This window comes from Betta splendens, chromosome 4, assembly GCF_900634795.4.
Source record: "Betta splendens chromosome 4, fBetSpl5.4, whole genome shotgun sequence".
NCBI classification, from domain to species: domain Eukaryota; kingdom Metazoa; phylum Chordata; class Actinopteri; order Anabantiformes; family Osphronemidae; genus Betta; species Betta splendens.
The window spans coordinates 31,518,998-31,534,994 of record NC_040884.2 but is presented as its reverse complement, the minus strand read 5'-3'; positions in this window follow the sequence as shown (position 1 = coordinate 31,534,994).

Here is a 15,997-nt window from a genome sequence, read left to right as displayed (position 1 = left end):
AGGAAACAATAATCCCGAACTTGGGAAGGCCTGTCAGACCCATACGGGGAAACTGCTGGCTAGGAGCAGTGGAATGAAATTCCAAAGCAAGGCAACAAACCCAGGAGTCGACAGAAGGCTAAAACAGAAACCGACTCAGACAAGGCACACGGTGGTGAGAGACCGGGTCACAGCAGTGAGGAGGAGGAGGATTGGCCTGAAAGAATTTCATGCGGCTGTTTTTACTCCTATAGCCCCCAGGAAGTCTCAAAAACAAAAGGATCAAGTTTGAATGACAAACAACACCGTGCTGCAGTGTGCAGCTGGGGAAAACATCAGCAAATGTAGCAGGGGTGATCACAGATGCTAATCTGCAAGTAAGGGAGTTACTAAGAGACGGATGGCATTAGTGGACAATGAATATCAAAGGACAGTGAATACAGTTCGGCAGAAACAAGCCCCTATTTCGCCTTATGAGGCCATTCTAGTCCCAGAGGGGCAGACATGGAATGAAGGGGTAATCCATGTGGCGGAACCAGGGTATCGGGGGAGGGGCTGTGCAACCTATCAGGCTAATGTAGGAACAACAGTGGGGGAGGCTTAAAACTTGGCACATGAAAAAGAGGTAAAGTTAGCCCTAGTCTTGATGACATCCTTCAAGGCCCCACTGATCGCATGGCGAATGGTGGAAAAAGGAGTCTTGGAGGCCGTAAAAATGCATGACCAGAATAAAGGCATCTGGATCAGGCTGACTAAAGGGATCATAGAATACAGCCTGCAGGCATGTGCATATGTCCAGGTGGACCAGATGATGCGGTCCAGGCTCACAATGAAATAAGACTTGTGTCTCTTCAGGCTTGTGATGCAATGAGTGAGAGAACCCCCAAGAAACACCAAGAGAAAGACCCTTCACACCCCGGACCTAAACATCCGGAAAGGGGAAATTTGTTGTGGGCCTCAGTATCAGAAAGGGATCAAATGGGAGGTCAGCAAAGGACTAGTGAGTGAGGACCAGGGGATCGGGCGGTGTCCTCTTGTCAGGCTATAAGTGTAATGAAGAACAGACAGCTCATGAAGCCCGGCAAGGCAGAGGAGTGTAATCCCAGACTAGTGTACAAAACCTGATGGGTGATGGGACTAAGGTCAGGTGTGATGCAGCAACGGCAGCTCAATAGGGAGAATCAAGTCAGGACAGCTGGATCCGAGGGGAGAGGAATCTGTAAACGAGGATGAGGCCTACACATATGGGGATTATAGTAATAAGGCCAAGACATAGACATAGCCATAGACAACCGAACTGATGCTTTTACTGTAGGCAGGCTTATGTGGAGATAGCACATGACTTTTTATTAGCACATGATAGTAAGAAATGCCGTCATAGCAGTGACATAATCTTAAACAGTGAAAATGGCAGAGGCAAACGCACCAGAATATATGAATAGTTAGAATGGATGACAATTCGGCCCCGAAATCCAGGAGAAGTGGATAAAGGCTACTTATGCGATACCTGGATGATGGTAAATAGTCAACATCGCTCAGAAGAGGCTAAGAAGTTATGGATTGGGAAAGTAATGCAAATCCAGGTTCCTGAAGATAAAACAGCGGATCAGTTTTATGATATCGTGAGATTGGGAGAAGGAGATTATGAAGACGCTAAGGCACAAAGATTGAGGGCCAGACTAAGAGAGGGGAAGACCCTGTGGTCTGGTAAAAGAGCAATCTCCTTTCTAGCAAAGGTCACAGAAAGGTTACCTGGGGAGAAATAGCATTTAATAGAATTTATAATATCCACACAGAACAGGATATCAGAAAGGAAGTGATAGCATTTGACTGTTTTAACAAAGAATTGACATAGAGACGAATCAAGGAAAGCAGCCAAAGTTCTGACCGGAACCTGCCCCAGAGAAAGGAAGGTCGTCCACAGGGGGTAGAACAGCGTCCCCAAGTGGGGCAGAGAGAAAAACTCAGCCTAGAAAAAATTACATACCTGTCATAACTCAAGTCATTTAGTCACTGTTCGGTTAATTTCCGGTTTTACTTTGTTACCACTTCCTGTCCAGCACTCATACTAAGTAAATCCTATCCTATCACTAACAGCCCTATTCGGGGGGGTGCAAAAATCTGCAGTGAGCGGAGGAGGATGGAGGGTAGTTATCAACTTAAAGGCCCTGAATCGAATGACAGTGGCACAGCGGGCCAGTTTATTTAATCCACAGGGAACCCTGAAGACTCTACAGGTTATTCAGATCAAATCCTGTATTGATCTGGCCAATGGATTTTGGTCACTGCCTATGGCAGCAGTGTCGCAGGCAAAAACAGCTTTTGCACACAATAGACAGGCTTATGTGTGGCAATATCCCCCACAGGGATATAGAAATGCCCCATGTGTGTTTCAGGGAACAGTAATGATGATTTTGGAAGGAATAGGGGTCACAGTTTACATAGATGATGTGTACTTTGCAGATAACAATGAAAATACAACGGTTGGAGGAAGTAATGAAGCAATTGTGTGATTGCCGGCCTTAAACTTAACTTAAAGAAATGTCAGCTTGCCAGGAAGGAAGAAAACTACTTAAGGTTCAATGTGTCCACAGAACTTGGATTGGCAGAGAGCTAGCGTGCAAAAATAGCCCAGATAACCCCACCAACATTTGTTAGAGAGCTCCAGAGTTTTCTGGGACTCTGCAATTATGTGAGGTATCAAATTCGGGCATATCAACAGCTGGCAAGACCGCTCTATAACAAACTGAGGAAAAAAATGGTAGAGGAACAACTAACAATTACCACAGCAAATATCAATCAACATCAGCCTTAATTTTATGAGGGGTACTGATATCAGTACCTGACTGATATCAAGGCTGTTTACCGTAAGGAGGTTTATTAATGGATTAATAAATGATCTGCCCTGGCTCCACGTCTGGTTTCATCTATGGTGCTGGATCCGGCGTCTCGTCTGGCTCCAGTTCCTCGTCGTCTCTCGTCTCTGGCTCTGGGGTCTCGTCTGGTTCCAGTTTCTCGTCGTCTCTCGTCTCTGGCTCCACGTCTGTCCTCGTCTCTGGTTCCGGCTTCACGTCTGTCCTCATCACTGGGTCGTCGCTCATCTCTGGTTCTGGGGTCGGCCTGGCAAGGTCATACGCTGGTGTCGTCTGCCAGTCTAGTGGCCTCGCCCTTGGCGTCTCCTGCCTCTGGGCTGGCGCTGCCTCCTTGATGCCTCGGCTTCCCAGATTGGCGTCCGCTTGGGGAACGTCGGCGACCTCTGTGACCTCCTGTTTCGTCGCTGACCACCTTGATTCTCCTGGATCCGGGGCGGCTCCTCGTCTGGAAGATGTCGTCGTTCCTAAGTAAGCTGGCCTTGGCGCCAGCCTCCCAGAGCCTGCCGTTTGCCCCTGGGCACCCTGTGTGCCATTCCGGCCCAGCGGCTGGACTGTGTTTGTCAATATCTGGTTTTCACCGTAATTACTGCTTTGTTTTCCGGTTTTATTTTGGCACTTCCAATTTGGTCTCCTGTCTGCTCTAGTTCTTGTTTTACTTACCTAGTCATATGTTTCACCAGCTGTGTTTAAGCAGTCATTAGTCACGTGATCCATCAGCTGTTTGGTATTAATTGTTAGTCGCTCTATTTAGTCTTCAGTATTCACCTCCCTTCTCTGCCAGATTGTTTTGTTAAAACACTGTCATCAGTTTCGTCCTTGGTCATGCAAGATCCTGTTTCTGTTATTAAACCTACCTGATTTTGCCCGTTTCTTGTCGGTACCTTTGCCTGTGTGTAGAATCCTCTGTGACTGACCGTGCCTGTACGACTCTGTTTTTGCCTGCTGTTCTGGTGAAGTTTTCTTATTAAATGAATCGCCAACTTAGTTCTGTCTCCGGCTGTGCATCTGGGTCCTGCATCACGCCCACTCCCTGACGGTTCATGACAGGCAGGGAAGATGCAGGACATAAGTCACGTTAATTGGGTGTGTAATTGCTAGGTTTTCAAATTATTCAAATTACTTGTGGCATTTTGTGATAATAATTTGTTCGCTACAGCAAACCATGTTGTCTTTAGTACATAGTGTTTGAGAACCACGGCCAATTTTACAATTCCTACAAAAAGGCTATATCATCGCCTGTTGTAAATGAACAAAATGAACGACTGAATCAAAATGATTCGTTCACTTTACTGATCGAGAGTTAAAGATCCCAGTAAGTTAAAAGAACCAAACTTCCCATCTCTAGCTCCAAGGCTGTTTACTGTAAGAACATTTAGTAATGAATTATTCCAAAACGAGGGGATAAAATAAATTCATAGTTGCTGTGGTAGTAGTTTCTGAAGTACTAGGTAGTACTATGAAGGAACGGTGTTCTAATACTTTGAGGAACTCATTTTATGAGAGGTCAAAATTCAGTCATTAATTTTAAGACCATTCACTGTAGAACAATTTAGAAATGGATTATTCCAAAACGATACAGTAAAACTGGAGGATAGTTGCTGTGGTACCTGTAATAGTCTATGAAGTACTTAAGTAATTATTACTGTGAAGTAATAATTTGAGGAACGCGTTTTATGAGAGGTCAAATTTCAGTCATTGGTTTGAAGGCTGTTTACTGTCTAATATTTTAGTAATGGATTATTCTAAAACAATGCTATTTACAGTTTACAGTATGTTTCTTTAAGACGTTAGCTCTAATATAATCTCCGTTGTTCACTAGAGTGAGTCTCTCGGCGCTAGGACTCAGATCTATGACCCAATATTGCTGCAACATGTTTGTTCTTCACATTTTGTGTCTGATTTAAACCGAACTGATTGCACGAGTGACCATCGAAAAACGTGCCAAAATGTGATTATTAGAGCCAAAATCTTTTAATCTTGCTTTATTCAAATAACAACAAATACATTGAGCTCTGCTTTGTTATAGTTACAGATGTAATAAATATCAAGTCCATCTGATCTTTGTCTGTTCTTGCCTAAAACCAGTAGAACCAGCAGCATGCTGGTTTTATGTTGCCACAAAGTGATTAAAGCCAATATCTATTTACCAAAAGCTTTTTTCTCCCTTATTTTAAGTTCATGGAGCTCTGTTGGGTTATATTAACAGATTTAATCAGCATCCAGTACATTTTATCACTTTCTACACCTGTTTGAGATCAGTTAAACCAGTAAGATGCTGTCTTCACGTTGCCAAAGAGTGATTACAGCCAATATATATTCATAAGAATCTTATTTCTTCCTCATTTTAACTCCATTGTCCTCTGCTGGGTTATATTAATAGATTTAGTGAGCATATATATATATATATATATATATATATATATATATATATATATATATATAACAACACTCTATTCTCACCCTCCGCGGGTGGTCTCATCCACTTTCCAAGCTCGGTCCTCTACCAGAGGCCAGGGAGCTTGAGGGTTCTGCGCAGTATCCTTGCTGTTCCTAGGACTGCACTTTTCTGGACTGAGATTTCGGATGTTTTTCCAGGGATCTGTCGTAGCCACTCCTCCAGTTTGGGGGTCACAGCCCCTAGTGCTCCGATCACCACAGGCACCAATGTGGCCTTCACCTTCCAAGCCTTTTCCAGTTCTTCTCTGAGCCCTTGGTATTTCTCTAGTTTCTCATGTACCTTTTTCCTGATGTTGCCATCGCTTGGTATTGCCACATCCACCACTACGGCTTTCCTCTGCTCTTTATCCACCACCACAATGTCTGGTTGGTTCGCCATTACCATTCTGTCAGTCTGAATCTGGAAGTCCCACAGGATCTTGGCTTGCTCGTTCTCTACCACCTTGGGAGGTGTTTCCCACTTTGACCTTGGGGTTTCCAGTCCATACTCCGCGCAGATGTTCCTGTATACTATGCCAGCCACTTGGTTATGGCGTTCCATGTATGCTTTGCCTGCCAGCATCTTACACCCTGCAGTTATGTGCTGGACCGTCTCTGGGGCCTCTTTGCACAGTCTACACCTTGGGTCTTGTCTGGTGTGGTAGATCTGGGCCTCTATGGCTCTGGTGCTCAGGGCCTGCTCCTGTGCAGCCAGGATGAGTGCCTCTGTGCTGTCCTTCAGCCCAGCCCTTTCAAGCCATTGGTAGGATTTGTTGAGATCAGCCACTTCAGTTATGTTCCGGTGGTACATCCCATGCAAGGGCTTGTCCTCCCATGATGGTCCCTCTTCCAGCATCTCATCCTCTGTTCTCCACTGCCTGAGACATTCACTCAGCACGTCATCTGTCGGGGCCTAATCCCTTATGTACTTATGGATCTTGGATGTTTCATCCTGGATAGTGGCTCTCACGCTCACTAGTCCTCGGCCTCCTTCCTTGCGGCTAGCGTACAGTCTCAGGGTGCTGGATTTGGGGTGGAACCCTCCATGCATATATATATATATATATATATATATATAATATATATATATAGATATATATATATATATATATATATATATATATATATATATATATATATTGCTCGCTGGATAGCTCAATCGGTAAAGTCACAGGACTTGCATGCGGGGGGTTCCCGGTTTGAATCCCCGTTAGGGCGAATAGGCATCCAGTGTGGGTCCTTGGGCAAGACTCTTCAAGCTACCGCCTACCTCATACCATGAGAGACAGTGAACCACATGAGATACCGGCTCAGACGTCGCCCGGTCTAACAAGGTCTGCGTCAGGTGTTGCTGAACCAGAGCACCTTGACGAGAAATGGGCTACTGGAACAAGAAAGAAATGGCTCAGATGCGAGAACAAGGCTCTGTTGGAATGCTACTACTCAAGTAACCCTAGTCAGAGGGGTTACATGCAAAGAATGTGCGGTGAATGGGAACGGAGAAACCCACATTCAAGGCTGACGGCGAAGCAACTCAGTAGCTCAGTGTTCCAACATCCACAAACGGCAACTGCTATAACAACTTGAGATTGATGAGATACGACACAAATGCTACGGCAAGGGGGAGCCAGGACGCCAGGTCAGAAGGGAGGTTTCACCATCTCCCCAACCGGAAATTGGGTACGAAACCCCAATAAGCACAGATACGCTGAGCGAGGCAGCGACTGACCTGAAAGATAAGATCATGGCGAGATTGAACAGGCAACCCCGAACCCCACTACAACGGCTAAGTGAAGTACCATCAGAAATTCTCATGGAAGATGTGAATGCAGCATTGAGAGCAATCCCTACCACAACAATCACAGAAACCAATGAGCTGATATACGCTTCAGCATCAGTGATCCTAGAGGTGCTTGGCTATAAGAGCAACCATGGGAGCCATGAGAAACAATACCCACCATGGAAACGAAGGTTGGAGGCAAAAATCAAGGCAGCTCGGAGGGAAGTGAGCCAAATGACAGAGGCCCAGAGAGGTGCAATGAAAAGACCGATGCCCAAGAGGTACAGCCAGATGCCCATACCTGAAGCACTCGAAACTGCCAAGCAAAGGCTACAAGCCTTGGCCAGCCGCCGAAAGAGATACACCAGAGACAACGAAGCCAGACGAATAAACCGGCTGTTCGCAACACAACCTGCGAAAGTGTACTCTCAATGGCAGGGTAATAACAGCAGAGCAGACCCACCAAGGCTGGAAACTGAACAGTACTGGAAAGGGATATGGGAGAGGGAGGCATCACACAACAGTGATGCACAGTGGCTGGTGGATCTGAGGGAAGACCACAGCAACCTCCCTAAACAGAATCCAGTGACTATCACAGTGGCAGACATCCAACAAAGAGTCTCAGGTATGAAAAACTGGACAGCACCTGGCCCTGACATGATCCACGCCTACTGGCTAAAGAAGCTCACTACAATCCATGAGCGCCTGGCAGCACAAATGAACCAGCTGCTAAGGGATGGGACTCACCCTGAATGGCTAACCGAAGGGCGAACGATCCTGATAATGAAGGATCCCTCAAAGGGTGCAGTCCCATCCAACTACCGGCCAATAACCTGCCTCTCCACAACATGGAAGCTCATGTCAGGCATCATCGCAGCTAAGATAAGTGGGCACATGAGTCAATAAATGAGCGAAGCACAGAAGGGCATTGGTAAGGATACCAGAGGAGCCAAACACCAACTCCTGGTAGACAGAACAGTCGCCCAAGACTGCAGAATGCGACACACCAACCTGTGCACAGCCTGGATCGACTACAAGAAAGCCTATGACTCAATGCCACACACATGGATCACTGAATGCTTGGAGCTGTACAACATCAACAGAACTCTAAGGGCCTTCATTGCAAACTCGATGAGGTTGTGGAGAACCACCCTTGAAGCCAATGGGAAGCCACTTGCCCAAGTATCCATCAAATGTGGCATATACCAAGGAGATGCACTGTCCCCACTGCTGTTCTGCATAGGTCTGAACCCCCTCAGCCAAATAATAAACAAGACTGGCTATGGATGGTGACAAAGAGAGGCAAGGTAATCCACACAGAAGGGGTCTCACTCCCAGAAGGAAGAATAGCAGACATTGAGGACAATTACAAGTACCTTGGAATACCACAGGCAAACGGCAACCTTGAACAGGCAACAAGGAATGCGGCAACAGCCAAATACCTCCAACGAGTAAGGCAAGTCCTAAGAAGCCAGCTCAATGGCAAGAACAAATCCCGGGCAATAAACAGCTACGCTCTGCCAGTGATCAGATACCCTGCGGGAATAATAAGGTGGCCAAAGGAAGAGATACAGACCACAGATGTTAAGACACGAAAGCTCCTCACCATGCATGGAGGGTTCCACCCCAAATCCAGCACCCTGAGACTGTACGCTAGCCGCAAGGAAGGGGGCCGAGGACTAGTGAGCGTGAGAGCCACTATCCAGGATGAAACATCCAAGATCCATAAGTACATCAAGGATAAGGCCCCGACAGATGACGTGCTGAGTGAATGTCTCAGGCAGTGGAGAACAGAGGATGAGATGCTGGAAGAGGGACCATCATGGGAGGACAAGCCCTTGCACGGGATGTACCACCGGAACATAACTGAAGTGGCTGATCTCAACAAATCCTACCAATGGCTTGAAAGGGCTGGGCTGAAGGACAGCACAGAGGCACTCATCCTGGCTGCACAGGAGCAGGCCCTGAGCACCAGAGCCATAGAGGCCCAGATCTACCACACCAGACAAGACCTAGGTGTAGACTGTGCAAAGAGGCCCCAGAAACGGTCCAGCACATAACTGCAGGGTGTAAGATGCTGGCAGGCAAAGCATACATGGAACGCCATAACCAAGTGGCTGGCATAGTATACAGGAACATCTGCGCGGAGTATGGACTGGAAACCCCAAGGTCAAAGTGGGAAACACCTCCCAAGGTGGTAGAGAACGAGCGAGCCAAGATCCTGTGGGACTTCCAGATCCAGACTGACAGAATGGTAATGGCGAACCAACCAGACATTGTGGTGGTGGATAAAGAGCAGAGGAAAGCCGTAGTGGTGGATGTGGCAATACCAAGCGATGGCAACATCAGGAAAAAGGAACATGAGAAACTAGAGAAATACCAAGGGCTCAGAGAAGAACTGGAGAAGGCTTGGAAGGTGAAGGCCACAGTGGTGCCTGTGGTGATCGGAGCACTAGGGGCTGTGACCCCCAAACTGGAGGAGTGGCTACGACAGATCCCTGGAAAAACATCTGAAATCTCAGTCCAGAAAAGTGCAGTCCTAGGAACAGCAAGGATACTGCGCAGAACCCTCAAGCTCCCTGGCCTCTGGTAGAGGACCCGAGCTTGGAAAGTGGATCAGACCACCCGCGGAGGGTGAGAATAGAGTGTGTATATATATATATATATTGCCATCAATCACTTTTTGGCAACATGAAATGAGCATCATACTTGTTGTACTGGCCTCAGTGGTCGAATTGAGTGAAGGTTTATTAACTGTAATATAACCAGAAGAGTTTGATGAACGTAAAATAAAGAAGAAATAAGCTTCAGATCAAAAGATATTGGCATGACCAGTTTTTGGCAACGTGAACAACGTGGTCCAACCATCCTGCCTGTGCTCTGTTGTTGCTTGTTGTTGCTTGTTGTTGTTGCTGTGCTTCTCTTTCTCTCTATCCTCTCACTCCAACCGCTCAAGGCAGATGGCCGCCCATATCCAGCCTGGTTCTGCTGGAGGTTTCTTCCTCGTTAGAGAGGGAGTTTTTCCCTCTCCACTGTTGCTGTCAATTAAATGCTTGCTGTCTGTGGGATGTGTTGGGTTTAGTTGTGTGAGGTCTTAAACCTTAATTTGTAAAGTGCCTTCAGATAACTTTGTTGTGATTTGGTGCTATATAAATCAAATAAAATTAGAATTTTGAATTTTGAATTTGAACACAGCCTCATACTGGTTGTACTGGTCTCAGTCGGGTACAGAAAGTAGTCAAGTGAGCTGGATGCTCATTAAATCTATTAATATAACCCAGCAGAGGACAATGGAGTTAAAATGAGAAAGAAATAAGCCTTGCTTGTAAGTAATCTGTGGATTAGGCGCTTGGTTTACATTACATAACCCTAACAGTAGGGGCTTCATCCACAGATTACTCTGTCGCTAAGAGGTGGCTAATGTGACCTGGTGTTCCATATGAAAGCGTGACCATGTTAAATGATGACCGACTTCCAGTGAGTTGTTTTACCTAGGTGACCAGTGACGTGCAGTCAGGGTAGGCAGGGTAGGCAGGGCCTCACCTCGCCTGAGTGTCAGATCGCCGGAGGTGACGGACCCACATGCACAGCACAGACACTCGTGGATGATGGTAGAAAACGGGTTTATTAAGCAAGGACAGGGTCAGGTTCAGGCAAGGTAATTCACAGGTAAGCACTGGATTAAGGTACAAAGGAGCAGGCAGTCCCGCTTACCGATGTCATAGTTCCTCTCAGCTGAAGATAGCTTACGGGACATGAAAGCACACGCATGGAGCCTACCTTCAGCCGGGTCACGTTGTGATAGCACCACGCCCACCCCTGAGTCTGAGGTTTCCACTTCTACCACGAACTGGCCTGCAGGGTCTGGCATGCTTGAGGTGCTGGAACGCTGACTCCGCCTCAGGTGACCAATGAAAAGGAGTCTTGAGAGAGGTTAACTGATGCAGAGGCGCTGTGATGCTACTGAACCGTCGAATAAAACGGCGATAGAAGTTGGCGAAGCCCAGGAAGCTTGGAACATCCTTCCGACACTGGGGTACCGGCCACAGCCCTAGTCTTGGCCGGATCCATCTGAATCTGGCCCTGGGACACGATAAATCAAAGAAACGACACTGTGTCAACATGGAAGTCGCACTTTTCTGTTTTCACAAAGAGTCTATGTTCGAGCAACCTCTTCAGGACCTGGCGGACATGGATCTTGTGTTCCTCCTCAATACTAGAAAAAAATCAGAATGTCATCAAGGTAGACGAACACGAAGCGATTGATCATAGGCCCCAAAACCTCATTCACGAAGGCGTGGAAGAAAATGGGGGCGTTGGTGAGTCTAAAGGACATTACAAGGTATTCGTAGGTATATTGACCTCTCAGGGCGCTTTCTGTCCTGCCTCGGTGAGACTCCCTCCTTCTCTCCTCTCTGCGGTGCTCTCGCTCACTGCTCCCCAGTCTCTGATCAATCTGGATGGCGAGCGCGATCAAGGCGTTCAGATCGCTCGGCAGATTGCGCGCCGCCAGACAGTTCTTGACGCGCCGCGAGAGACCGTGGATGAACCCGGTCCCACCCGGCCTCCGCTGCCAGGGTCCTGAATTCAATCACATACTTCGCCATGGTCCTCCGCCCTGCCGAATGTTCTCCAGCTTCTGCACTGCTTCCCTCCCGGGTGTGATCTCCTGAAAGATCTGCATAAGCGCATCAGAGAAGGTTTTAAATGATGACATGCAGGACGAACCGTTTTGCCACTCGGCGGTCACCCACACTTCCGCCTCCCCATTCAGGTGCGAGATGGCGTACGCCACCTTGGCTCTCTCCGTGCGGAAGCGGGAGAGTGCAGTTCATAATGGACCTCACACTGTGTGAGAAACACCCGGCAATGGCCTCACCGGAGAAGCGAGATGGTGCTCCTAGGCGTGCGTCTGGTGCCGGGGTGGAAACCGGGGGAACCGCCACGGGCGCACTCGCCACCGCGGGTGCTGGAACCTGGACCGGTGCGGCTCCGCCAGGATTTCCCGGAAAGAGACGGCTGACTGCCTCCACTAGTCCCGCCACGGCGTTCTCCTGATGGAGCGCACACTCCGCCAGCTTCTGGAGTGAAGCCTTTGTCTTCTCCTTCTGTTCGCTGAGTCGCTGAGAGTCCCTGGGCGGCGAGTGCCGCACTGAGACTCTCGATGCTGGCTGGGTCCATTTCTGGCCAAATTGTTCTGTCAGATCTCTGGAGGTGACGGACCCACATGCACAGCACAGACAATCATGGATGATGGTAGAAAAGGGGTTTATTAAGCAAGGACAGGGTCAGGTTCAGGCAAGGTCATTCACAGGTAAGCACTGGATACAAAGTACAAAGGAGCAGGCAGTCTCAGGTCCGTGGATAGGCAGGGTTCGTTAACGTGCGGGCTCAGATAGCGGTACAGTTCAGGATGAGACAATCTCGTGGTCAAAATAACAGGCAGAATCGTTACCAGGTAAGATCGGTTGAAATGGAAGACAAGCAAGGTGGGAACAAGGACGCTGAAAAGTGATGAAATGCACGCAACAATCTGGCAGCTGACTGGTGTGTGAGGTGGAGACTAAATACTAAGGCTGATGGCTGATTATTGTCAGGTGTGTGTGATGAGGACCGGTGGTGACATGACAAATCAATATCTGTCCACTGATCTGTGTTATAAATGTATTTACTCTACATTTTTCAAAATTTCTTAACATTTCCACAAGTAAAATCGCTGAATATGCACATTTCCGGTCCTAATATAGGGAGAAACGCGAGAAGAGGCATCAATGAGCCGAGCCTTAGCCCAGGGCTCCAGTTCCCATTTTTGAGCCATCATTACATGGGTTAATACCCAACTCTCAAGATGGAGGAGAATTACGTAGTCGTCTTTTTCTTCTTTTTCACAACACTTCATAACCGATGGAAGTCCAACACAGGAGCTTAAAGGTTTGCTTCAAACTACGGGACAGAAGACAGCTCGCTCCTTTCAAACGGACTGGTGCACCCGAAAAGACTGTCTGTGCTGCCACAAACCGACTGTACTGTTTTCCCTGCTTATTGTTTTCAAAGTCAAAGTTCTGTTTTATGTGAGTAAAGCGAGTTAAAGCCAGTATCACTGAAGTCAGTCACGGAGAAGTCAGTGCCTCGCCAGCCATGAACCTCACCGCACGCCACTGTAGGTGACATCCTGTTAGCTGTCCCTGTCAATGCCTTGGTTTACGTTACCTAATTGTCAGAGCATGCCCTCTCGGTGACAGAGTAACTTATTAACGGAGTGTAGCGTGTAGCCTTTTGTGTGTCGTCAGGAACGTCTTGTCCTCTACAGGAGGAAACTGTAACACAGACTTCAGAACAACAACACCAGGGATCTGTGGACAGGGCCAACAAACTTAATAACTTCTTTAACAAATTGCAGGTTAACTTCTTTAACAAATTGCAGGTTAACAATTTGCAGGGCCCATAAACCCCCCTGCTGCCCACGACAGACCCCCCACATCTCACATCATAAAGGCTTTTGAGAGGCTGATCCTGGACTGCCAGCATTCTCTGGTCAAAACCTCAGTTGACCCCCTCCAGTTTGCATACAGATACAGTGGTTCATTTTCGCTGATTCAAGTCGACTTACACACGCTGACCCTCATCATACCAGTGCCTTTCCAGTCGGTTAACAGCAGCCCCCCTTCTTGTGCTGTCTGGAGTAGGTGTTAAAAATACTAATGTGGCCACCCGCATTTTAAGCACAAATTACACAATTCCAGGGTAAAACCAAAAGGTAGAGCTTTGATCACAAAAGCTTAGTGTCTGACCTGTGTAATCAGGGTCAAGTACTAAGTATAGAAGCAGTAGTAGCAGTAGCAGTATAGAGCAGATCTTAGAACCGATTGTGTGATATCACACACTGGTAGATAGACAGACAGGCAACAGTCACCTTACAGCCCCAACTGAAAAGCTGAACAATTCCAACTCTGTAAAATTTGAATTCATGTTAGAGTTGAGTATTGCACTTACTTTATTTATCATAGACAAGCATAAGAACAGCAGCTCATGCTGCCACAGCTGCCAAACCTCTGGAGGTTTATCAGTTACTTTACTGTACATATGTACCTAGTGAAATCCCTAATTTCTCATTGTATATATTTGGTCATTTGGATGTAGTGTGTCAGCCTGCATGCTTCCAGAGCTGGCAATTCATTAATGAACTAATTTGTAAATAATATTTAACCAAAACAACAACTTAGAATCATTTAGAATCATCATTCGAGGAATATTATATGCTTTATATATTCAGACGAGCATTATTCTGTGCCATGCCTAACTAAAGCCAGAAAGTTGTTAATCTTTCTAGATATATTTATCCATATTTAGTATTTATCAATCATCAAATATATGTATAGTGTTAAATAGTAGGGTCAGAGTTTTTTAGGTGCCAAAGGCAAGACTCAAACTTAAATCTCTAAGTTTGAGCCTTGTCAAATGCTTTTCCATTCATTTGTGCATCACACAGCTGTTAATGGTTAATGGTAGGATCAGTAAAGTCTACTATATAATAAACCAAGTTTATTAGAATAAGTACAAAAAATGTAGCTGTTTGGTTTTTTTTTTTCTTTAAACAGACTGACATAAAATAAACGTTAATTTAATGCCGGCGGGAACTGGGACAGGGATGGCCTCTTCACGGTCAGCGGGAACTGGGATCACAGTATTATTTAGTGTCATGGTTCTACGTGTGTCACTTATGTTGTTGCCATTTCCTGTTTCATTTTGACATTCCCTATTTTGTTCCTGCCAGTCAGTCATGTGTTCCACCACCTGTTCTGTGTTAGTAATCAGCCTGTGCATAAAAGCAGCATTTCCAGTCAAGTCTTGCCATGCACCAGTATCCTACTTGTTGTTTTGACTTTGCCTCTGCCTTGCCCCGTCTGTACCATGCTCCGGCTACAGCCAGAGAACCACAGTCTGCTACAGAACCACAGTCTGCCCCTGCTCCAGAACCACAGTCTGCTCCCGCCACAGAACCTCAGCCTGTCGCAGCACCACAGTCTGTATCAGCCACAGAACCGCAGCCCGCTCCAGTCACAGAGCCACAGCCTGTCACCGTTTCCAAGCCCGCTCCAGTCCTGATCAAGTCACAGAGCCGCGGCCTGTCTCAGTGCCCCGGTCTTAACCAGTCACAGCACCTCAGCCTGCCCCGAATGCTGCTTTTCAAGCCTGACGACGCACCACAGTACACCAATGTATCGGTCATGGACCCTCCCGCCACGTTGGATCCCGGCGGCCTTGAGGAAGCGGTCGTGTTGCCCACTGTTGGCCCAGAGGAAGCAACCATTTTGCCCACCGCTAGTCCTGGAGAGGGCTCTGAAGAGGCCGTTCCTGTCTCAGTTCCTGTCGGCTCCGGAGAAGCCGTCTCAGTTCCCGTCTGCCCTGAAGAGGTTGTTCCTGTCTCAGTCCCCGCCAGTCCTGAAGAAGCCGTATTCACCTCCATACCTGTCAGTCACAAGAGGACCACTGCAGCAGTTTCTGTCTGCATCGGTTCCTGGTGGCCCGGTCCCGGCCACGTCTGCGTCTGTTCCTGGTGGTCCGGCTTCGGCCAAGTTTGCATCGGTTCCTGGTGGTCTGGCACCGTCTGCATCCGTTTCTGGTGGTCTGGCTCTGACCACCTCCGGATAACCCAGTGATGTGCACACCTTCCCGGACACCACGTCTGGGTTAATCTCTGGTGCCGGTATCTCGTCCATCTTTGTCTCTGGTTCTGGTTCCGGCTCCTGGTCGCCTCTTGTCCCTGGTCGTGGATCCTGGTTTCCGGTGCCGGCCTCCCAGAGCCCATTGCTCGCCACTGGACTCTGGTGGTGCCATATTTGGACTTCATGTTTGGACTTTGTGGACACTTGTTTGTACATCAACCTGATTTTGGATGTCTTGTTGGAGGCTGGTGGTGGTGGCCTTC